Raw genomic sequence first — 23,355 nt, forward strand, 5'->3', positions numbered from 1 at the left:
TCGTACGATAGCGGCGGTATTAGCGGTAGATGCATTTGCCAACACTTACTCCAGTAAAGCCGTGTCTAATTTTCAATGTGAAAACACCTTTCTATTGTGTTGGCCGTGCGCATTAGGCCTCTGCCAGGCTAAACGCGATAAGCGGCGCGAACCGATACGCCGGCCGTAGGTTAATTTACAGCCGTAAGTAGAGCTGTGTAAAAGTATTCTACTTCAACCTTGCGGTCGTGGCTTTGCACACAACCCTCCTGTGATTTTTTCGTTGCCACAGCTACAGATCTCCTGCCACACCATTAGCTTCCGAGCGAACTTGTCAGAAAACACGAATTTTAACCGCTTGGTAACATCACTCTTGTGCTCGGACATATAGAAATTTTGTCCTGGGAGCTGCGCGAAATCTATTTTTACATATGTCTCATCGTCTATCAAAATGCAGCCGCCGAATTTGGTCAAGAGTTTATCATTTGCAACGAGATTCTGCTTGAGGGTCCTGTTGGAGTGATTGCTGGCGTGGAACGACTGCAGGCCTTCACGCCGACAGACTCGTCGAACAGCACTGTACGGTGCCGAGAAATTCTTAACCAAATCGCGCAGGGTGATCCCGGGGTTCGTCCGAACTACTCGGCAGACTTTCAATCGTAGCTGCTTGTCAATCGTTCCACTTCTGCGGTTGCTGTGATCAGCGCATTCCAGCGTTAGAGTTTTATGGAATCGTTTCAGCACGCTGTTTACGGTTGATTTGGGAAATTTTGCATCTGACCATGACGGATTTTCAACGTGAGTGTGCAAAAATTTCTCACGTCGTTCATGTTCTATCGCCGACAATATTTGAATTTGTTGAAACTTTCACCACTACGTAAACAAACCTTCCTCAATTCATGACTGCGCTGTCATTGGTTTCTCGTAACCGCCACTAGAGGTGCCATAGTGAATAGAAAGCTGCGACCAAGTATTAAGTGGATCTAAATTTATTTCATACTTTCGATGCCTTTTCAAAGCCTAATCAGGAAAAACAGCACAAAATCGGTCCACTTAGAATTTTTGCAGTTTTAAAATGCTTGATGGTGTACTCGAATCTCGACTGAAATATTTATTGAGATACGAGCTACGGAGTCTGTGTGGGATAACGTTAGCTCCTGAGCTTTGCCTTTTTGCAGGAAAAAAAAAATATGTTCGGTTTTTTACTATCTCTAAAGTATTACTGAACGGGTTTTTAACACTATTGATATAAGTCTTCATGCACAGAACCTTTTAATCGATTTTAACAATATTGCTAAGAGTTTATTATACTATTTTAATTGATAAACGATAATCGTGCAAAATAAAATTTGACAATAATAATTTTTAAATAGTCTTTGCTTTGATTTAATCATTTCCGGTGTTGTTTATTGTAGGTTCTTCTTTCGACTATTGTGATATTTGGTAACAGCTTTCATCACTCTGTCTTCAGTTTACGATTTTTAAGTAAATATTCCTCACAGTGTTTTTTATACCCCGATTGAGTCAGTTTCTGCTTTCCCATTCGTTTCTATAGGTTTTTTCTTTTAAAAACGTTTATTTGCGAAACATCGAATGAGTTTTCTATGTTCTATTCCAGAATATTTCCTAACTGTACCTGACCTTCATGTTATTTTCCTGAGTTTTTATCTTGATTTTTCTATTTGCTGATCAATTTTTTCACAATTTTTCTTGTAACATGCAATGGTTCTCTGAAAATGATGTGTGTTAAATTTATGTGTATAACATCGAAGTGCTTTCATATCGTTACTTTGAAAAATAAATCATTCGAGTAAAGTTATTTCTTATGGAACTTAAGGAAACTTCCAATGTTTACTAATTTAGTGTGACTTAAATACTAAATTACAGCACAATTAGCCAATAGTTAAGTTTTGACATGAAGTTTCAAGTCAAACTCTCTGAATTATCTCGACCTCGACCTTGAATACTTTTGATTAATGATTATTACGACACCAATTTCTATACGTGATTGTTCGATATGGAAAGGGTAAAAAGTACTATTGTCTTGTTCCATCCTGTCAATCGTATATGTTTATAAGCTCCTTGTGACAAACCGCACAACAAATAGTACTCCCATCGCTCCCTTTGTAATGATATACCTAGCAAAAGTATTCCCCACCTGGCGCCACAATTACCTGGACACCTGTTTGTTGGTTTACTCTGTGCGGCGCTGCTGCACACACGCACGTGTGCATCCTATATCGGCTGACTCTGTGCTCCATTGACACCATTCACTGTCGCAGATCCACGTGAAATCGCGCTTTGCAAAACATTCGTACCGCACCGGGCCGCCGCCGCCGCACCCCACCCGAATGTTTATTTCTATTCCTTGCGTTTTCCCCGATCCGGACGAAAAACCGCGTCGTTCTCTTTCGAAAGTCCAAACTGTTTACGTTTCGCTAGCTCTAATACCAACGAAGGCGAGCGGAAGCTTGCCACAACTACTGTGGCAGAAAGTCACCCATACACAGCCACCAACCAGACAGTTCATTCTCCTCTAATTTCCCCTCACGTCAGCAGACGGGTGGAATGTCTGGATAGGCTTTTCCTCTATTCGAACATAGCATGTGTCTGGTGAAGACCCACGTTACGAAGAAAATTTCCATTCAAGCCTCATTCGTTTCCGAACTTTGCTCCAGTTCATACACGCCAAGACTGGTTCTTAGGACGTGTCCGTTTTCGGGGTGTGTGAAGGAAAAAAGTGTGTCAGCAGAGAGAAAAAATTTTCTGCTGCAAGTTTTCTTGTTTATTGGCAAAATTTGGCTAGGAAGCGTGAAATTTAACCGCGCAAAGGGTAAAATATTGTCCAGTGTTCAGTTTGGTGTTGAGTGCAAGGCCAGATAATAGGTTAAAAATCGATGCAGCGTGGAATTAATTAAATTAGTTTTTTTTTCGAGCTGGGTGCCATATTTTCCAGTGGGTGGAAAAATGATGTGAGAAAATTGCGTTTTTCAGTGTTGAGCGATGTAAGATTCGTGATTGGTATGCATGGAGCACTTAGTTTGTGGAAAAGATGAAGTGAATTTGCGGAAAAACGTGTACCTGCCGAGAAAATTTAGCTTTATGCAAGCTGGGAAAATCATTAAGCTTCAAGATCAATGAGAAAATAAGCTGGGAAAAAACTATTTGCTTTGATGGTAGTGGTGAGCTGATTTACAGAAGCTTAAATGCCTGCTAGAGCGTACACAAAGCAATCGCAGGAAGCCTGAGTATACGATTCCGTGGGGGTGGAAAGCCGTCACCGTGATATCCCGAAAAAGCTTTTGCGGGTGTGTTTGTGATACGGTAAAAACGTTCCGAGCGCCTCTGACGGCACATTCGGGCGGAGTGAAAACTTACTCTCAGTATAGCATTGCCAAACACAGAAGTCGCGTATCTTTCTGTCATCATCGTTTCGCGTTCGAAAATCGCGAAACTCGTTTAACAGCACCGGATTTGTGTCCAGCAGAAACAGACGGTCTTCACTCGTCGTAAGGTGGTGGAATTGTTCATTGAGATAGTGTAGGGAAACGCTGCCGGACAGATGAGTCCATCCGGCATCGTGTAACCAATATGGCCGAGTGGTCGTCATCTGATAGAACACATTTGGATAATCTGACGGTGGGTATATTCTAAACTTTTGTGTTCTATTTTCACAGGTTTAGTGGAAAAATCAATTCAATAACATCTTGTTACGAGCTTTGCAATGGGTTTCGATTTGTGTACTCGTGAAGTGAAGGGGGTTTGTGATAACTATTCGTATTTAATCTCAGCATTTCATAACTATTAGTAACTAGCTGACCCGGCAAACTTCGTCCCGCCTATTTTTGTGTTTAATTTAATAATTTTAAACATCCCAAATCTATTGATTTCTTGCGATTTGTTTGAATTGTTTGAAATGATTGGTTTTATCGGAATGACAACAACCTCGACTTTAGCCGTTAGTACATACACTCTATTCCGGAAATACCTATATTGGGTGGTATTCAATAATTTTCGTTGTTTTCCAGAAACTGAGAGCGGTCATCTTCGAATTCAAAATGATGTCCAGGGTCAATACTTGGCTTCTATACATTATTTCGATTACGGAAATAGTCATATGTAGTAGTATTCGGCTGTTTCCCAGAAGTTGCCATCTTATAATTCAAAATGGTGTCTGAGGTCAATTTTTAGCTCCTTGAATCATTTTGGTTTAAGAAACACTCATATTGGGTGGTATTTGGTCACTTTAGACTATTTTTCAGAAACCGGAAGTCGCCATCGTGGATTTTAAAATGGCATTTGGAGACAATTTTTGGCTCCTGAGCGTCATTCTGGTTTAAGAAACACACATAATCTTTTTCGGCGTTTTCCAGAAACTGGAAGTCACCATCTTAGAATTCAAAATAGTGTCTATGGTCGATTCTAGCTCCTGTGTATCATTCTGGTTCCGAAGAATCTCATATTGGATGGAAATCGGTCATTTTTGGCTGTTTTTCAGAAACCGGAAGTCGCCATCTTGCATTTCAAAATGGCATTTGGAGACAATTTCTGGCCTCTGAGCGTTATTTCACCCATATTGAGTAGTATTTGGTAATTTTCGGCTGTCTTCCAGTCACCGGAAGTCACCATCTTACAATTATTGTGTGAGGTCAATTTGTGGTTTCAGTGCATCATAACAATTCCAGAAATCCCCATATTGGGTGGTATTTGGTCATTTGCCGCTGTTTTTCAGAAACCGGAAGTCGCCTTTTTTTTGTGTGGACCCCACTGCGAACAGTAGTTTTTTGATCTATTGTGGCTTTGTCCGGACGTTTTTGCTGTTTGCACATTTCTGTTTTTTTTTTAACATTTTGCAGTGCTACTTATTGAGAAGTAACCTGCTCCGTGTTATAGTGCTTTTTGTCTTCTCCTTCAGACTCAGTAACCTACTACTTTCCTTATCGACCTTATCATATCCTCCTGCAGGCTATCACTCTAAAAGCATATAACGTGCTATAGTCTATGATATTATCGAAGCTTTAGATCAGTGGTTATTAAGTCTGGAGGGAAGTGATAGTACTTTTTGTCTTCTCATTCAGATTTAGTAACCAACTTTCTTCCTTATCGATTCTTTCATATCCTCCTGCAAGCTATCACTCTAAAAGCATATAACGTGCTATAGTTTATGATTTTATTGAAGCTTTAGACGAGAGGTTATTAAATCTGTAGAGAAGATTTTGTGTGGAAGAGCCTGAGAATAAACTCATACTTAAAGTCCTTTTTGCGAACGAATGGTTTGGTTCTACTAAGATTCGAACCTATCACCATTCGCTTGTCAAAACGGACTTTGTAACCTTGCGGCTAAGAAGCTCGACCGAAACCGGAAGTCGCCATATTGGATTTCAAAATGGCATTTGGAGACAACTTCTGGCCTTTGAGCGTCATTCTGTATAAAGAAACACTCATATTGGGTGGTATTTGGTCATTTGCCGCTGTTTTTCAGAAACCGGAGTTCGCCATCTTGGATTACAAAATGGTATGTATTTGGAGACATGCCAGAAGAAGGAAGGATGTCGAACCATTATGGACATGTTTGTTACACCTAAAAACATTCACCTGTCAAATTTGGTTGTATTTGTTCGATTGGTTCTCGAGCTGTGCGAAATTTGTGTTTCATTTGTGTGGGACCCCTTCCTTATAGAAGAGGGAGGGGTATCAAACCATTATGGATATATTTGTTACCCCTAGAAACATCCACCCGCCAAATTTGGTTCCATTTACTTGGTTAGTTCTTGAGATATGCAGAAATTTGTATTTCATTTGTATGGAACCCCTCCCTTCCAGCAAAGGGAAGGGTGTCGAACCAATATGGACATATTTGTCACTCTTTAAAACATCCACATGCCAAATTTGGTTCCATTTGTTTGGTTAGTTTTCGAGATGTGCATGAATTTGTGTTTCATTTGTATGGGACCCCTCCCTTCCAGATGAGGGAGGGGTCTCAAACTATCTTAGTCACCTTTCTCGGCCCCTAAAACTCCTATATATAAAATTTCACGCCGATCGGCTCAGTAGTTTCCAAGCCTATATGAATCAGACAGACAGACAGAGCTGCATTTTTATATGTTTAGATAAAACACGAATCTTGATAAGAATTTTTTTCCAAAAATTTTCATGTGTTTTGTAATTTTGATAATGGTATCGGCAAATTGCTATTGCAATTTGGCCAGAAAAAAATCGAACGCATGACCACCCGCGTGGACTCTGTAACTTTGCGACTACGAAGCTCCCCATAAAAATCTTTACTTTAATCACAGTTACACACAGTTCTACATTGAAGGCAAAAATGAACTCCAGAACAGATTTAATTGGGCCGTGACTAAAACGGAGTAATTGAAAAGCACTCATAAGGCACATATTCCTGTATCAGGTTTAGCTTATCTACCAAATAATTCAATGAAACAAATTTTTGTCGATTCTACTATCTCGAAACAATTGTAATATTGTAAGCAAGCTTGACGTGCAGTGCACAAAAAATGGTATATCGCTGTACTTCAAAACTAATGGACGCAATGACCCACTTCCCTTAGAAAAAAGAAAAAAAATGATAAGATAAATTATGCAAATTGAATCACGGTACCTATGAACGCCAATCGTATGACACGGATTGCTATCGAAACATACGTGGGACGCGCCAATGCAGTACCCACCTCGGTCCAATAATCAACTGCGCGTCGCATCGATTCGACCTTTAACCGTAATCGAAACTGAGTGTACTGAACCATTTACCTAGCATCATCTGTTTCGGTTTCAAAAGCCTTGCATATAAAGCTGACCCTCTACTACGTCACGTCTATCCTGGTAGTTATGGTGAGATTTGAATCACGTTGTGGTGGAGTCGGCAGACTTCTGTTTAAAATGATACAATATTTAATATTTAGTTAGTTTCAAAGTTATTTATTTTCTAGGTCATATGGCAAAATATTTGATATCTGAGGGTACGCAAAGTGAGCTACATATTGTTATTTAATCTACCATCCATGGTTTCCCATCCAAAAACAATCGTTAAAAATTTTGCAATAGCGAAAAGCATTTTTCATTCGACATTAAAGGTTACAATCGCAATTTAGCGTCTCATTGTAATTAATGTGATAATGTGTATATTCTATCTAGCATGTCCTGTACCATCATTATCGTGCGGGTAAAAGAGCTGTCAGGTGGTTTCACTGCCCACCGGAAATGAGATAGATAATGGTGATAGTGAAAAAAAATTAGGTAATACGGCTGCGGCTCACCAGCTACAATGATATGGAATAAAATGGTAATTAGTAATGCTTACGAAGGATATTGTACCAACTCGACTGAGAGGCAGGCAGCAACCTTTTAGAATTTATTCAAACATTGTGGGTGTGTAGACCTAACTAAGCTTAGTAATTTTTCATACTTGTTTCGAAATTTTATGTAGACTAACATTTGAAAATTAAAATCATTTTTATTAGTATTGCTTGAGTGAATTATGAAATTTCGTCTTATAGAATCTTAAAAGATACTCGGGTATCCCGTTAAACACATAACGGTTAAAGTTTCGTATTCAAAAAATTCTCAGAACATGATTCCCATTCAAGAATTCTGGTTCCATAGACAGGGCAGTCATGAGAATTCTTTTCTCAGGAGGACACCCACGATTCCAATGTGAGGAATCGTAGAGAATCTATGCGAAACTTATGTGTTTGCCCGAATATAAAGGGTGATTGGTTCCTTGTTGGGAATATTTCAGGGGCTGATAGAGGGTCACATTTCATGAAAAAAAGTTTTCTATGCATGTGCTCTTACGTCTACTCGGAATTATTCAACTTTTGAATTTCTTGGAAACTCTACCATGAAGCGATTCTAACTTTAAGTGTGTACAACTTTGAGCAATTGTATGGATTTCATTTGAAAGCTGAGAAATTTATCTAAATATAAAAAGTAACATATTGGTAGCAAAATGTTCAAAAGTAGTACTGTTGCAAATGTATTTTGATGTTTTCTCACGAAAAAAATGTGGTTAACATTATCGCTTGTCTAGTTCCAATGGAACGTCTTTAATCACGCTACAGTTCTCTCTTACCGGTTTAGCACTCGAGAAATTTGAATTTTAATGTAGCATGCAGTGATGGAAACGAGACGAACATGACTTAATGGTCGTTTCATCTTCAGCTGCACAAATCATAATCTGTACAGATGGCGACAAAACTTGAATCCTTTCAATCCGCAATGAAATGCCTTTTTTGGTCCATTGGTTTCGCAAAGAAGCCAGCGAAGTCAAAGTCTAAGCGAAGCAAGTCGCCCTTTTTTTTCTCCATATGTGGCCTGTCGTAAGGGGGAGAAAAAAAGTTGAAGCCTCTACATCTAATGTGATGGGTACAGAAAAAAACTAAAAGGAACCCAGTCAAGCCGCTACGTCACATCGGAAACAATGAACACCCAGAAGTACATCAAGTAATGCCTCCAGAAACGTTTATTGCCAATTATCAAGCAGCATTATGGACCCGTCATATTTTGGCCCGATTTGGCATCATGCGATTACACCAAAAACACACTAGGTTGGTAGTACCAACCAGGGCCGACGGTTCATGTGAGTAGTGTGGGTAGTAGTACCCACTCGGAAAATATTCCTGTGGGTACTTACCCACACGGAGCTATTGGACAAAACCAAGACAAAAATGATAGATATTTTTATGGATATTGTTGATTTAGAGTTTATAAAGCTACAGATTTATGTACAGTTGGAAAGTTTTTCAGGGAAAAGGCTTATTTTTCAATTGTTTCCGAATTTGTTTGTTTTGGTCTGATTAATCAATATCTGGGAGGGAGAAACGGATACAAACCAGTGGGAGTGTCAAAATGATCCAGATTGAGCTGTCATTGACTGTCAATTTGAACCAAGAGAAACATAAGCATTTTTTTTGTAATGGGTATTATTATAGCTGGAAGGTATCACGTTACTTAAAAAATATTCATCGCAGACAGTTTTTTGTATTTATTGTTGTTTTACATAATATTTTGGTTTATTTTTACGTAAAATAAAATATTTCATAAGCTTTCAGTAATAATCATGTTGACGTACTTCGATTATTAAACTTGCGCTTTTATAGATTTAAGGCTTTGGATACAATTTCGAACACACCTAATCACGGTCGAATGTTGATTCTCGTTTCGAAAAATAGTGAGATGAAGGATTGTAAAATTTTTGCAACTGCATGAAACTCCGAAAAATTTGCCTCACAGGTTACGTTCTCGTACACATTTTTAGAAAGTCTGCGCCAATATATATAAACTCAAAACTCTGAAGAAACATTTATATACCGGCAAATTGAAAAATCACAGACTCGAAAAATTTGTGTTTTACAGACAAATTTGCACATTCAGTGATGTTACTAAAAACTTCGTTTGAGTCATGCATGCGTTACAGCAAGAAAATAGTTACACGCTATCAGAAACGACGCATGTGCGTGTTCTCTATTTTGAGTGTAGTATTCGTTTCTCCCTCCCAGATCAATACCAGGCTTGTTCAGAGCCGGCGGTTGATGTGGGTACTATGGGTAATAGTACCCACTCGGAAAATATCCATGTGGGTTCTTATCCACTCGGGATTTTCGAAAAAAAAAAACAAAAAATCTAATATTTTCCATGTTTGAAATTTAAAGTATACGTGTAGCTGCGTGAGTGACGGTAAGAATTTCTTTTAACAAATTTCGTAGATCTGGCAACTCTGATCGCGAGTGATGTATTTGTATAGAAGCGTTGTCGCATCTATTTTCCTCCCCGATTCCTTACTACCCACACGGGGAAAAAGCGTGACGCCGGCCCTGGTACCAACTTGATACAAAAGCCAAAACGGCTGTTTCGTGACGAAAAACATGAATCCGCTCGGAAGCACGGCCAATCGAGACTTTTTAGGCTTTGACCAAAGCAAGCTACGAAAATAAATAAAACCAGCTGATAACATCGAAAAATTTAAAAAGGATTGGCCAGAAGTGGTGAAAATTGTGAGAATTGCAACTGTGCAGAAGCTTATGAATCATGTTCAAGAAAAAGTGATAAATCTCGCTTATGATTAACGATTTTCATTAAATAAAAGTACAGTGATGTGTAAGCCACAAACAATGGTACAGTGTGTTGGATGAAACAATAAAAAATTCAATAAAACAATAGTTTTTATTATTTCGAAAGTGTACCTGCAATATCTGGAACACTTTATATTTGCTCGCATGCTGACGACGGGATCAATGCATCTTGGACTTAGTTTCTGTTGTATTCAAAATCACTAGTGGTGATTTTTTTCCTTCGCTGAAGTCAATTTCTGGCCTTTGGGCATCAAATTGATTCCAAAAATTACCATATTGGGTAGTATTCAGTCGTTTTTGGCTGTTTTCCAGAAACCGGAAGCCGCCATCGTGGCTTTCAAAAGGGCTTGAGGAGTCCATTTCTACATGTCATTCTGTATTTGTATTGGAAAGAAACACCCAATAATTTTTTATTAGGTGGGAAGCCCTTGAGAAACGCGATAAATTATACACGTACTGAATACAACCATTGAGAGCTATCCTCAATCGTTTTTTAAATCTAGCAGATGCATTCAACAGGAACTCGGTTCCATAGGTAAAATGCGGCAGTATCAATGACTTAAATTGTTTAAGTTTAACATCTTGGCTCAACATGAGAGACGCTTTTCTTAATTAGCGTAGGCTTCCATATACTTTACTACAATTCTGGTCAATTGTAGATGATAGCTTTTTGCACATATGTAATTGAATCGTTACCAAGCCATACTGATTGTTTATCTTCAACTACTCGCGATACTTAAATGCACATCACTTTAGTTTTATCGATCATATGTATATGTATATGCAGGGTGGGGAAATGTACTGGTACGCTACAGTATTCACACGACAGTAGCAAGATTTTTGTGATTACCACTGTGGAATGAAACACTACGCGACAGTAGCCGCTACCGAAGTTTCATACGATCTGCTTTATCTCTTGCTTTTTGTCACGAATTCAATATGAACAACAATTCTATCGCTCACTTCTCTTTATATTGTTGTCATTGTATAGACAATCTCTGGCTCGTGTGTTATTGACTGTAGCTGTCTGTGCTATTTATTGCATTTATTACGAATTGAGACGAATCAATTTACTTAGCATCGATTTTTATTTAAGTCCGAGGACGTTAATCGATTTTGTAAGATTCATGCTTTTATTGTCCTGCTTTTGCTTAAATATGCTAAATTTGGATGAGCCATTTGCTACAGCGAACTATTTTCGAATGAAAAAGTTTAGAAGTTGGGATTCAAATCTTCTGGTGTACACGATTGATGATATTTTTCGGCAATACATATATAGAAATTATTTATTTTTCATCTTATTACTGTGCTAAACTGTCGCATGATTGCTAATTATTGTCATTCGCACAACGGCGACAGGTGAGATATTGAAGCGGCCGGAGATCGGCACAAAAGAGAATCGTTAACCATCCGTGTTGGCTTCTAGTCATAAGATTCTCTCGAATAGAGAAGCGTACAGTTGAACGTTGCTGTCGCAGTCTGCAAGAGAGGCAACAGTACTTTTCGATACGGTGTCATGCAAAAATGTCAACTGTTCGACACACTGTGTATATGACAATACCGCAGGACAAAAGGTAGATAAATTATGTACATTGAGAACAAAATAGGCCCAAGAACAGATCCTTGAGGAACTCCGCTTTTAATATCAATAAGTTGAGATACGTCACCATCAACTGATAATATTTGAGTTCTGTTTGATAAATATGATTAGTTTTACGGCTTTCTTAGAAAAATTTATTTGATGCAATCCTTTAATAAGTAGCCTAATTCGCGATACACGATCACGGCCCTAGAAAAATCAATTGGAAAAAGATAAAAATGGCACCATTGCTTTTTTATCAATCTTCTAATGAATGAAGTCATGAATCTTCAAAAATGCAGTTTCTTGCTCTTAAAAAACTCCACACGTCAAATTTGGTTCCATTTGTTTGAGGGGATGTCCACATTCCACGTGGACACAAAATTCATCATTTCAGACCCCTCCGTCCGCCCTCGTGGACAAACGCTGGCATATACCAAACCACCTCTCCCCCCCCTCCCCTCTTTTTTTCTGTGTGGACTCATCACTGCGACCAGAGCTAAGATCTATTGTGATATTGCCCACGTGTTTTCTGTACTCCGCACTTCATATTATTGGCAGTAATACTATTGAAGTAAGTGATACGCTTATCATTCATATCAGTGCTTGTGTGTAATTACCTTTCCGTTTCAAGCTTACTGCTCTACCGAGCCTCTGTCCATCCTAACGATATCGCCTGTTTACAATTCCCTGGAGAGAACTTTTATATGTTACTCACACCAGTTTTATTATAATAGTGACTTATTTTTGTTAGGAGGAGAGTCAACACTGTACTGTACTGTAGAATCCAGATTGAAGGAAGGGTACGTGGTGGAAGAGCCTGAGAATAAACTCATGCTAAAAGTCCTATGACAACCAAATGGCCTAATTTTACTGAGATTCGAACCCACGACTACCCGCTTACCAAAGCGGACTCTGTACCCATGCGGCTACGGAGCTCCCTCCCCTCTTTGTCCACGCGGACATTTTTTCACAACGAAAAATGTTGTTAGAATTCCATCAAAATTCAGCCTAAGAGAGCCGAGAAATGCACAACATGAAAAAAGAAGGGGATCTCCTAGATGGTCTCGGCGAACGATGCTGGCCTAACAAGCCAGTCGTCGTAGGTTCGAATCTGGGCTCGGGAGAGACTGTTAGTGTCAATAGGATCGTAGCGCTAGCCCCGCAATTGTCCTGTACACTTAACAGTTGGCTGCGAAGTCTGTGTATAAATAAACAGAAGGTCGAGTTCCGAATCGGAATGTGGCACCAAGGCGTTGCTTTGCTTTGAAAAGAAAAGGGGAAAGCAATCTCAAATGGCCCCTATTACAGAAGACGAGGCGAGTGACGAGTTACATTTAAACCAGAAAATAAAAACCTTAATTAATCCACCTAGCGGTCAGACCCAGCCTTTCTCATTCAAACTTTTATTCGTAAAAATAGATTTACATGAACGCTAAAATCCAATTAAGGTATGTACACTCTTTGGGTTCTAAAATATTGATGTTGTAGTTGAAGTATAAAATATGAAATTTGACGTAATGTTAGTACTTAAGAAATAGCTAAATAAAAGAAATGACTCTTAATTTCGAACAATTTAATCACGAGTGATACCGGGAACGTTGAAATAATACGATATCACATTTAAATTATGTTGAGGCCATATATAATGATCAGAGCAGTTATAGTTTTAAGTAGTCTTTGAATTTCTTTTCTTTCCATAACTTTTGAACCACATATTAAATTGTTATGAAGTTTGTTATTTGTAAGTTTGAGAGATGACTCGTTCGTTTGACACTAGTGATGTTCAAATAAGTCGTGTAATCTTTGAGATAATGGACTTTCATTGTTTTGAAAATTCAATACAGAACGGTTGCTTAAGTTCGATTATAATCAATTCCAGATTTTTCATACATTTTGAACACGACCACTTTCCGACGGTTCGTGCTGCCATCTGATGACTTAAATTCTCATAAAATTGTCACTATGAGCAAAACCGATTTACCGTGCTTAGTCCGTCATCGATCGTTGAGCTGTTCAAGATTGTATATGAAAAAAGTGTAGCAGTTTGGTCAGCTCGGCGCTTAAGATAACTTGCAGATTAATGATATTGTCATTTTTTGCACTTAATAGTATTGCCATACTTTTTGCTCTTTAACCCGTAAAGACCCGGGACGGAACTTTTTTTTAGAAAATGGTCGTTCTCAGCGATGCTGCGGCCGATTTGAGTAAACTCGGAATATTATTCAAGGGGAATAGTTGCTCTAAGTTTTAGTAAGGGTGCCACCCCTCTGAACCCCTCCCAGTTTATGTGAGACCCAAATATGTCTGTGCCTTTTTTTATTTTTTCCTACTGATTGAACAAACGCATGGATTTATCATACGTATCAAATGTCCTTTGCATCAAATCATGTCGAGTAGATGAAATACGATTAACAAAAGTAAATTTTGAAGTTACCAAATTATTTCAGTGCAAAATCACATAACTACGTATTTTCATAGAAAGTCAAAAAAGATGTTCTACTGAGGGAGATTGTAGCTGTGTCCTTCAAGTTTTCTACTCTACATTTTTAGAAAAAGGTCTCCTGAATTCGAATATGGCGAAAGATTTATTCTAGCAGGAACAGATTTTGAGAAAAACAAGTTTGAATTCACTAAAGTACGAATTTTCATGGAAATTCGATTTTCTCAGTCTCTCACAGTAGGTTTCTATTTTGTTTTTCCATTTTTAAACTTTACATTTTTAGAAAAAGGTCTCCTGAATTCAAATATGGCGAAAGGTTTATTCTAGCATGAACAGATTTTGAGAAAAACAAGTTTGAATTCACTAAAGTACGAATTTTCATGGAAATTCGATTTTCTCAGTCTCTCACAGTAGGTTTCTATTTTGTTTTTCCATTTTTCAACTTAACATTTTTAGAAAAAGGTCTCCTGAATTCAAATATGGCGAAAGATTTATTCTAGCATGAACAGATTTTGAGAAAAACAAGTTTGAATTCACTAAAGTACGAATTTTCATGGAAATTCGATTTTCTCAGTCTCTCACAGTAGGTTTCTATTTTGTTTTTCCATTTTTCAACTTTGCATTTCTAGAAAAAGGTCTCCTGAATTCAAATATGGCGAAAGATTTATTCTAGCATGAACAGATTTTGAGAAAAACAAGTTTGAATTCACAAAAGTACGAATTTTCATGGAAATTCGATTTTCTCAGTCTCTCACAGTAGGTTTCTATTTTGTTTTTCCATTTTTCAACTTTACATTTTTAGAAAAAGGTCTCCTGAATTCAAATATGGCGAAAGATTTGTTCTAGCATGAACAGATTTTGAGAAAAACAAGTTTGAATTCACTAAAGTACGAATTTTCATGGAAATTCGATTTTCTCAGTCTCTCACAGTAGGTTTCTATTTTGTTTTTCCATTTTTCAACTTTACATTTTTAGAAAAAGGTCTCCTGAATTCAAATATGGCGAAAGATTTATTCTAGCATGAACAGATTTTGAGTGAAACATGGTTAAAATTATCAAAGTATGTACGTCTTAGACAAGTAATTATATCTGTATCTAACTAGATACCAGCAACTCGGTATCAAAGTTTTGGTTCATAGCATAGAGCAGAATTCGTATATTTATAAACCATACGGAATCTCGGGTTGGTTTAGAGATATACGAACTGAAAAAAAAAATTAAAGCCTTTCAAGTTTTAAAACAAAAAAAAAAGAGTCACGTGGCTTGTGATTAGTCTTTAGAGTAAATAAAGCGGACGATAGAGTTTTTTTTTGTTTTCTTGGACAATTTATACGGAGACTACGGTCGGAACTACGAATAACTAACCAAACCAACGAAGATAAAAAAAATCGATGTGAGCACTGGCACCGCAAAACGTTTGTGTTAGTGTGTACCTTAGTGTACCTTAGTGAGTACCTTAGTACCTTAGTAAGTTCAAACTCGTTTTTCTCAAAATCAGTTCATGCTAGAATAAATCTTTCGCCATATTTGGATTCAGGAGACCTTTTATAAAATGCAAAGTTGAAAAATGGAAAAATAAAACAAAAATCTACTGTGAGAGACTGAGAAAATCAAATTTCCATGAAAATTCGTACTTTAGTGAATTCAAACTTGTTTTTCTCAAAATCTGTTCATGCTAGAATAAATCTTTCGCTATATTTGAATTCAGGAGACCTTTTTCTAAAAATGTAAAGTTGAAAAATGGAAAAACAAAATAGAAACCTACTGTGAGAGACTGAGAAAATCGAATTTCCATGAAAATTCGTACTTTAGTGAATTCAAACTTGTTTTTCTCAAAATCTGTTCATGCTAGAACAAATCTTACGCCATATTTGAATTCAGGAGACCTTTTTCTAAAAATGCAAAGTTGAAAAATGGAAAAACAAAATAGAAACCTACTGTGAGAGACTGAGAAAATCGAATTTCCATGAAAATTCGTACTTTAGTGAATTCAAACTTGTTTTTCTCAAAATCTGTTCCTGCTAGAATAAATCTTTCGCCATATTCGAATTCAGGAGACCTTTTTCTAAAAATGTAGAGTAGAAAACTTGAAGGACACAGCTACAATCTCCCTCAGTAGAACATCTTTTTTGACTTTCTATGAAAATACGTAGTTATGTGATTTTGCACTGAAATAATTTGGTAACTTCAAAATTTACTTTTGTTAATCGTATTTCATCTACTCGACATGATTTGATGCAAAGGACATTTGATACGTATGATAAATCCATGCGTTTGTTCAATCAGTAGGAAAAAATAAAAAAAGGCACAGACATATTTGGGTCTCACATAAACTGAGAGGGGTTCAGAGGGGTGGCACCCTTACTAAAACTTAGAGCAACTATTCCCCTTGAATAATATTCCGAGTTTACTCAAATCGGCCGCAGCATCGCTGAGAACGACCATTTTCTAAAAAAAAGTTCCGTCCCGGGTCTTTACGGGTTAAGGTACGAAAAAAAGGGTGAAATTGACTGTCAGAGTGGGGGTTTATATTGAGGGGTTATATTTATTTTCAGGTCCCCTTCAACCAAAACTTAAAGTTTGATATGTCGTAAGCCAGGTAACATGGGAGTCGTGTTTATAATTCTCGAGTGTCTTCGTATATCACAGAAAATGCCCCCTAGGAAATTGTAATTTAAAGTAGTGTAGGTTATACTTCCGAAAATAGCGACGACATGAATTATGTACAACACTCTCGTTAACGCTATATTGTCATATATAAACATATCATTTTCTCACATTTTCGGTTGTTGTTGAAAAGAACAATATACAAACCCGGTATATATTCATAGAAATATGATGCAAATGTTATGGTTTGTGTAAAGTAGCAAAATAAACTTTAGCTAATGTGGTTGCTGTCAAGCAATGATAAGTTAAATTGAACTAATTGTTCGTAGTAGCAGAGCGCAATGACTTGATGTCGCTCTTAAAGAAGTAATGCCATCTGCCAATAGAATATGAGACGATTTTCAAGTGCTTCTAGAGCGCTTTTATTGTTATCATTATGATTGCCTTATCAACCTAGGAATTTCGCGTTTGGTTTTTGGTGGAAATATTTGTAGATGCTTTATCGTTAATTATTAATGTGCTCATAGTGGTTATCAGGAAGTTCTAATGGTACGCTTAATTTTAAATGATGCGCCGATAATTCTTGATTCTTTCGGAAAGTTTCATGTTTGAGAACTCAACATTCGTACACATTATTATCATTTTTAAGATGGCAGCACCGTACAGTCGTCCACATGGATACTAAAAAAATTGTTTCACCTTTCAGCAGTCATGTCTTGGCCTAGTCATCAGTTGATTTTGACGTCAAGTATACATCAACTTAACAGTGTATAAATTAGTTCGACTTTTGCTCACGCGCAGCGACAATCATTTCCGATGAACTCTGCAAGAGTCATGTATCTTGTTCTAGTCATCTTTGGTATAGGGCAACCGAATTTTGAAACCAAGTGTCCAATTATAATTCATCAGTTAACGCTTAACTAACCCGTTCTTTTGATATCAATATTGCTCAAATCAGTTGTGTAGTTTTTGATATAATGAATGTGATTTTCACATTTTGATACATTACAGACAAAGTTACAGTCCGATTACAATAAAATTCAGAAGGGTGTTATGAGGCAGCTAGACCCTTCATTTGACACTTATTTTGTGAAAATCTTCGGAATATGTTTCTTTTTAAAGCTGGATTTCAAATTTTTAAACATACCAGGTAAAGTAAAAGTCCGATTGCAAAAAAACCAATGGGGTCTTATGGGGCTACTACTAGACCTTCCATATGACACTGATTTTATGAAGATCGGTTCAGCCATCTCTGAGAAACATGAGTGAGATTAAACACTCTCCAAAACACGTTTCTTTCCATAAATTTTGAACCACATATTCAATCTGTATAAAATTCAAAAGTTAGGAATTTTTTGGGTAGCCCGTTCATTTAAAACCAGTTTTGTTAAAATCGGTTGTGTAGTTTCTGAAATAATGAACTTGCGTGTTTTCCTCATTTTGATAAATAACATACAAACCAATAATCCGATTACAATAAATTTTAATAGGAATTTTTGGGGAAATTAGACCTTTCATTTGAGAATAATTTTATGCAAATTGGTTCAGCCATCTTTGAGAAAATCGAGTTGAAAAGTTGCACACACACACGCACACACACACACAGACACCCACACACACAGACACCCACACACACATACATACACATACACACACATACACGCACACACGCCCTTTGGAGCACTTTTATACCTTCGGTTGCTATACCTTTCTAGGAGAAAGGCAGAAATGGCTCCGAACGCGGCCTAAAAAGCATGAAAATATGATCATCTCGAACATATCTCCAACTTTTAGAAGTCAGAGCGGTCAGAAATTTACATGATCAAAGTTCAGCCAATATTACTAAAAAACGTTAAACCGCGGAGAGGCCGCAGAAAAAAACGAATGAGCGGAGAAACGCCTCTTAAAGCCCTTCTCAGATATTACACTTCATTCGAATTGTGATACCTGACTGGGATACACGTGCAAATCAAAATTGGACATCAACTCAATAATAGTTATGCGCAGAAATTGAATGCACCTAGATTAAGGCGGTGCATACCACAATAGATCTACTACCAATGGTCACAGTGGTTCAATCTCCTACAGGGAAAAAAAGCGCCTCTTAAACAACAAAAACAGCTAAAAATCAATTTCAAATTTGTATCTAATAACTTGAAAGAGCAACTATTAACCAGAAAAAACACCAAACTCAAGGAAAAACTATATCAACTCTAGTAAATGTAGCTTGAAACATCTAAAAATACTTCTTTCAAATAGAAAACAAAACTATTGAATTTAGTTTAAAATGAATAAACAATATCGTGTCCACGTGGACATTATCATTACCCCCTCTCTCCCTACCGTGAACAAGCGTGGACATTTGCGTACAACCACATTCCCCCTAAATTTTCCAAGTGGAATGTGTACAGCCCCTGTTTCACTTTTGAATCATGCAGAAATTTGTGTTTCATTTGTATGGGACTCTTCTTTTCCAAAAGAAAGAAGGTTGTCGAACCTCCATGAAAATGTTGCTAATCCGCAAAAACCTTCACATGCCAAATTTGGTTAAAAAAGCGGAGGGTCTTGAACTATCGTAATTACCTATCCCGGCCCCAAGACCCGTATATACCAACTCTCACGCAGATCGGTTTAGTAGTTTTTAAGTCTATATAGGTCAGGCAGACAAACTGTAAATCTTCATTTTTTTAAGTTTTGATAATATTAATTTTTCGAAGGATGGTCTTGGAGATCCGGATTTACAGGAACCGGCGGTAGTCCCAGGTTCCTGGCGGTTTCGGAGACAATTTTTCCAATATTGATGGGCCATGATCCAAAATTAGTTAAGAATGGAAAACACAAGAAGTTATAAAGACCGTCTCAATTCATTGTCTACTGAATCGTAAGGCTTGGATTGCGCTTGAAGTAATCCCTCTTCTTGCTTAAAGATGCCTTTGCCGCTTTTTTTCTGCATACACTTCTCCGCTGGTTCGTCTGAGTCTTCTCGAAAGATTCTACCACACGGGACATAGTCGATTGATCCGTTCCGAACTGTTCCGCGTTCAACCTGACCGGGATTTTCCAAGACCGTGCTCATAATTATTTGCACTTTTTGCTTAGCAGCCATCTCGAAAACAAACTTGACGAAATTTCGAGCATGTAAACATTATACTCTAAACTAGTTTAACCCGGTAACACGAGGTCTTTTAAAAGGGATTTTTATATGTATAAATGATTAAGAAAAAATGAGAAAAAAACTTTGTTTAGTTCAAATTGATGGATTCCTCGGGCATCTAATGGTTTCCAAAAAAAAAAATATTTTGAGCACTTCTTGATCTTTTTATTGATCTATACCTTTAAAATTTATCATTAGACTCTCTACAAACAGTACGTTAGAAGTAGAAGAAAATTGGCTGCCATTTTGGATTGGATCCCGCCGCCATGTTGAATTTTATAAAAAAAAAACATATTTTTGCGCAACCAATGTGAATTTGAAATGTGGCAACATCATTAGAAACCTAAGAAAAAATGCTTTAAAATACATTCATAAAATTAGATGAGCCACGAGTTTACCTTACCATGCAGATCAGTTTTCGAAATCGAGTTTCGAATAGTTCAACGCATGACGCACGATTAATATCAAAGCAATGCATTGGCTTAGTATCCTGTGTTGTGCGTATGATTATTATTATTATTGTTATTATTATTTATTGAGTTGAATCTGTCCGACTGAAGTCTTCATGAATATATATTAGTATTCCTAGTTTGCGGGTAGAAAGTGCATCATAAACGCACCATTATTTCTAAACGACCTAATTTCAAAAAGTGATCTAAATGGCAAAGTAAACTAGTTGCTCACCTAATTTATTCTGGTTAAATCCAAGATGGCAGAGAGTTCCAAAATGTCGGCCAATTTTTTCTGCTTCGAATGCAAGCTTTATCATTCCTCTTTCATACGATGTCCTGTTTGTAGACAGTTTAAAGACAAACTTTAGAGATATCGATAAAAAGATCAAGAATTATTCAAAATACAACTTTTTTCAAACCGTTTGACCCCTTATTTGCTTGGTGATAGCTTTTAAAAGACTTCCATTGGGCTAGTGTCAGCGAGGATTGCTCCCATGTAATAAAAAAATTATACACAAAATGAAATGTTGCATCTTTTCAAGTACACTTGAGCAATGAGCATTTACTCCCTAAGTTATTATTTATCGAAAATGTGAAGAAATTTAGCACTCATTGAAAGGCTGGAAACGCTTTTTTATTGAAAAGTAGTACATATACCAAGTCAGGTGTTAACATATTTGGAGGGTCTTCTCGTCAATGGCTAACTCTAAAGTTGACCACTTTACTGGCTATTTTTCCGTCTAAAGAAAACTGATTTAGAATCTAAACCAACTCTTTCTTTAAGTTAGCTTCTAACTCATCAGTTCAGAAGTATATTCAAAGAGCTCATATAAATTATTCATTCAACATGCCGTGGTAAAACTCGCAAATGATTGGTTTCTCTGCGCAACAAATTTTTGTTGTAGCTCTCAAAAACACGTGAATAAGAGCTTGCAAAAAAAACGATGCAAAACGTACTAGAAAATAACAAATTAGCGTACCATTTTTTTCCAGAGAAAACATTAATAATTAACATTTGCAGCACACTCTCATGATTTCCAGCTGCCGTAGAAGTGACGGAGACATGATAAATTAGCTGTAATACCCCGTAAGTGTGTTCTTCTCGGAGAAAAAGCAACTCCGGGGAACGTGTTAATGAATCTCGGTGTCAAATTATTTCATTAAAAGTACCACCCGGTAACTGAAAGCGTAAATAATATTTAAGCTCCAGAAAGTCTCTACTAGAAGCATACAGTGCGCAATATTTCACCCCAGCCATCCGCTTTGATTCGCAAAAGGGGAGCACACGCTAGACAGGAAACGAAACTGGGTCAAACAGGGTAGCAAACTATGCTGCCTTCCACCCGAACTTCCGCTGCACTACAATGGTGATGGCCGGTAGAGTATGGCCCCGTTGGTGTACAGCTGGTGAACAATGACGATGGAAAAAGCTTGGGATACGACGGTTAAATAAAAATATGGTACATTTTGGAATTATGCTAGATCTCTACTAACGAGCGACAAAAATCTCTGATTATTTCAGAAGCATGGTATTATACTGTTCAAAACTGTGCTGTTTGCATAAACACACAGTTTAGTTTGACTCATCATTGTGGGGCTTTTTCATTACGATTGTGAATGGAAAGTTTCTCTTCAGTGGTAGCGAAAGTTTTAAAAACGGCTTGCGCTAACTGAGAATCGAGCCGTCCCGTCACGTATCATACTTCCTACAGGAAACTAAGTGAGTTTTTTTTGAGGTGTAGAAAACGAGTCGAAAAGGAGGATTATTAACATAAACCTCTTGAAGCATCCTCGAGCTCAAACCAGAAAAAGCACTCGACGTTAATTAAGTTGTAGTACCGGTTTAACATTAGTCAGAGAAAAGACTGGGATTGTTTCACGGTTGGCATTTTTTTTATTTCTTTAAAAATTTAAAGAACTTTATTTGTGTCTAGTACGGATACCTAAAGCATATATTTTCTAAATTTACTACTTTTCAGTTTATCAGATTGACTAAGCGTTTCATTTTCGAGTTTATTATATCAGGCTTGCAATTTTAAACTTTTTTAGGTTGTCGTTTCTCCTTGCAAATCATGTCATCTATCTCTAAATTTTCACAACATTCCAAATGAATTATTTATCAACGTTTTCTATTGTGTGTTTTTTTTGTGTGCTTATTGCACACAAAACACCGTTCGACAGCTGCTTCAGCATATTATTTATAAAAAAAGAAGCTGACAGTAACTAATTAAAAATCGATAAACCCTACTACCCCTCGTCTGCATCATAAGCGACTCACAAACGCCTAAATCACAGACATGGGTACTGGAAGGCAACCTGCGAAAAGAGAATAATTAAGATCCAGCACAGAGAGTACACCGTGAGGACTGAGGCTGCTTTCAAACATTTTTTTTTTGTTCGAAAGAAGGTACAAGACGTCAATTCGGTGCACCGGTGAGTCTTTTCTTACGTTGCCTCTAAATTAACTCGATGTTATTATGCAACATTGAATTTGTTTCTCTATGATACTAGAAAACTGAAAATATATAAAAATGGTACCTTTTACAGCAGTGCAAAAGCAATAAAATTAAATAACGCGAGGCATTGTTATTTCGGACTGAAATTTTAGGTTTATAGTTGAAATAATTTAAAAATAGTTTTTTTACTCGAAAACATAAAAACGTATTTTTAATAGAACTACTTCCGCTGGTTTGGAACATCTAGCTGACGAATTGTGATGATAGCGATGTTTTTATTCTGCTAGCGTCTTACAATACAGTTCATGATAGTTTTTGTTTTTTGAAATGTGAATCCAATTTCTATACCATATTATCGAATATTCACTAAGCTATGAAAATTTTAAAAGTTATTATTTTTTACTACACGTATGTCAACCTAAAAAAACTTCTTCCGAGAGACGATACCGCCTAAGTTATTTCGTTGCATTATTTCGACTGCTTGCAGCATACACAGCAACGTCAGACCAGCCTTCATGTGCCTGACAGCTAAAGGGTGGTATCTGGTACGAGTATGGGGGGAGTTCGCAATTCCCGCACGCTGTATATGTGCCACCC

The 23,355-nt window shown here is 37.2% G+C and overlaps 1 protein-coding gene across 30 annotated transcripts in view; it reads left to right on the plus strand.

The window, feature by feature from the left end:
• The window catches only part of LOC129727649 (voltage-dependent calcium channel type A subunit alpha-1-like), a 352,389-nt gene that overhangs the window by 150,640 nt on the left and 178,394 nt on the right, over window positions 1–23,355 (plus strand). The window contains exons 1-2 of one of the 30 annotated variants that reach the window (XM_055685675.1): window positions 2,628–2,812; window positions 2,916–3,618. The exons of 27 other annotated variants lie outside the window; for them this stretch is intronic. The gene's annotated coding sequence lies outside the window, so the exon portion shown is untranslated. Of the gene's footprint in view, window positions 1–2,627; window positions 3,619–23,355 lie in introns of those variants that run through there. 2 more of the 30 variants (XM_055685676.1, XM_055685674.1) reach the window with 2 other exon arrangements.

The sequence above is a fragment of the Wyeomyia smithii genome, chromosome 3 (assembly GCF_029784165.1).
Source record: "Wyeomyia smithii strain HCP4-BCI-WySm-NY-G18 chromosome 3, ASM2978416v1, whole genome shotgun sequence".
In the NCBI taxonomy this organism is placed as follows: domain Eukaryota; kingdom Metazoa; phylum Arthropoda; class Insecta; order Diptera; family Culicidae; genus Wyeomyia; species Wyeomyia smithii.